Consider the following 2,649-nt stretch of genomic DNA (forward strand, 5'->3'; position numbering starts at 1 on the left):
GGGAAATCCGGAACCTCTAAGTCTGGAAGACCGAATGAGAGCTAAACGCACTGGCCAAGGTCACGCAATTACTCAACCAGACATTAATGCACCAGATTATGAAATCAAAGGACAAATCCTACACCTGGTAACTAATCAATGCCAATTTAGTGGTGCGCCAAAAGAAGATCCAAACGAACATCTTCGAACCTTTAATAGGATCTGTACTCTATTCAAAATCAGAGAAGTTGAGGATGAACAGATCTATCTCATGTTATTTCCCTGGACTTTAAAGGGAGAAGCCAAAGATTGGTTAGAATCGTTACCTGAAGGGGCGATTGATACATGAGATGTTTTAGTTGAAAAATTTCTTAAACAATTCTTTCCGGCATCTAAAGCCGTGAGACTTCAAGGAGAAATTGTTACGTTCACACAAAAGCTAAATGAAACTTTATATGAGGCATGGACAAGATTTGGAAAGTTGTTGAAAGGATGTCCTCAACATGGTTTAGACACTTATCAAATAGTACAAATATTCTACCAAGGGTGCGACATTACTACACGAAAAGACATCGACATAGCAGTTGGTGGTTCCATTATGAAGAAAACCGCAACTGAAGCTTACAAAATTATTGATAACACTGCTTCCCACTCACATGAGTGGCACCAGGAAAAAGATATTCCTCGTTCATCTAAAGCGGCTAGAGCCGATTATAGCCATGACTTTGATTCCATTTCCGCAAAGTTAGATGCTTTCGAGAGATGAATAGAAAAGATGACGAAGGATATTCACGCAATACGAATTAGTTGTGAACAGTGTGGAGGACCACATTTGATAAAAGATTGTCTCAGTATTGAACAAACAATGGAACAACGAGAGAATGTTTCATACATAAACCAAAGGCCTGGAAATAATTATCAAGGTAATTATCAACCGCCAAGACCAAACTACAATCAAAATTAGAATTATAACCGAAATGTTCTATACAACAACCAACAAGGTCCTAGCAATCAACAAGTATCTAATAATACTTACAACCAGCAAAGACCAATTTTTCTAAATAAACACCACAAACCGATAACAAAAAGCCAAATTTAGAAGACATGATGTCGAAGCTAGTTGAATCTCAAACGCAGTTTTTCACATCTCAGAAACAAACTAATGAACAAAATGATCAACAAGCTTCTATACAAAATCTGGAACAAGAAGTAAGTAATCTAGCAAGGTAGATAGGTGAAAGAAAACCCGGGAGTCTACCTTATGCTAACCCCCGGAATGAAACAGCTAAAGCCATTACCACGAGAAGTGGTATTACACTTAAACCACCTGAAATACCTGTAATTTCTGATGACTCTATTCCTACTACATAGGCACCACAGCCTGAGCAAGATAAGGAAACAGAACCGGTAGTTGAAAAGGTTAATGAAGATAACACAGTTAAGACTAAACCTTATGTTAAACCATAACAACCACCACTTCCTTACCCAAGTAAAATGAGAAAAGAAAGACTTGAAGCCGAGCAATCCAAATTCATGGATATGTTTAAACAAATAAATGTCAACCTTCCTTTCATTGATATGATTTCAAAAATGCCAAGATATGCCAAATTCCTGAAAGATCTAATCACAAATAGAAAGAAAATGGAAGAACTTTCGGCTGTTACTATGAATGCTAATTGTTCTACAGTACTGTTGAATAAACTACCAGAAAAATTATCAGATCCAGGAAGTTTCACAATTCCATGTTTTCTGGGTAGTCTTAGTTCAATAGAAGCATTGGCAGACTTAGGTGCTAGCATAAATTTAATGCCGTATTCACTATACGCTAAACTAGACCTTGGAGAATTGAAATCAACACGAATAAGTATACAACTAGCCGATCGATCAGTAAAATATCCTAGAGGGATAATGGAGAACATGCTAGTTAAAGTTGGTACTTTAGTATTTCCAGTAGATTTTGTTATTCTGGACATGAAAGAAGATTCTCGAGTTCCTCTTATATTAGTAAGACCATTCTAAAACACGACTAAAGCAATAATAGACGTGTTCGGTAAGAAACTGACCCTAAGTATAGAGGACAAGAGTGTTACCTTTCCTGTTGATAGAGCCATGCAACAACCGCAATCTGCAGATGATACAAGTTATTATATTCAAACTATAGATTCACATGCAGAATTGTTACAAGAATTTCCAGAATTACAAGGAATAGGAGAATGTTTTTTAAGAGAAGGGACTGAACCAATTGATGAAGCTGAAATGTTAGCTACACTTATGGCTAATGAATATGAACCAACAACAGAAGAACTTCAAATGCTAAAAGAGGAAGACAGATATCGATATAAATCATCGATAGAAGAACCACCGACATTAGAGTTAAAGCCACTTCCAAACCATTTGGAATACGCTTATTTACTTGGTGAATCTGAATTACCTGTAATAATATCGTCTTCTCTTACGAAAAATGAAAAATCTCAACTCATTTCTGTGCTAAAAGCTCATAAACCAGCTATTGCATGGAAGATTCATGACATTAAAGGCATAAGTCCTTCATATTGCACACATAAAATCCTTATGGAAGAAGGTCATAAAACATATGTGCAACGCCAACGAAGACTAAATCCTAATATGCAAGATGTTGTTAAGAAGGAAATTATTAAACTGCTAGATGCA

At 36.3% G+C, this 2,649-nt stretch overlaps 1 non-coding gene across 1 annotated transcript; it reads right to left on the bottom strand.

The window, feature by feature from the left end:
* Nucleotides 1–382: 382 nt before the first annotated feature.
* On the bottom strand, nucleotides 383–489 carry LOC139873921 (small nucleolar RNA R71). Its single transcript, XR_011767631.1, has one exon. It is a non-coding gene; the product is annotated as a small nucleolar RNA R71 (small nucleolar RNA).
* Between the last annotated feature and the right edge of the window lie 2,160 nt (nucleotides 490–2,649).

The sequence above is a fragment of the Rutidosis leptorrhynchoides genome, chromosome 10 (assembly GCF_046630445.1).
Source record: "Rutidosis leptorrhynchoides isolate AG116_Rl617_1_P2 chromosome 10, CSIRO_AGI_Rlap_v1, whole genome shotgun sequence".
Taxonomy (NCBI): domain Eukaryota; kingdom Viridiplantae; phylum Streptophyta; class Magnoliopsida; order Asterales; family Asteraceae; genus Rutidosis; species Rutidosis leptorrhynchoides.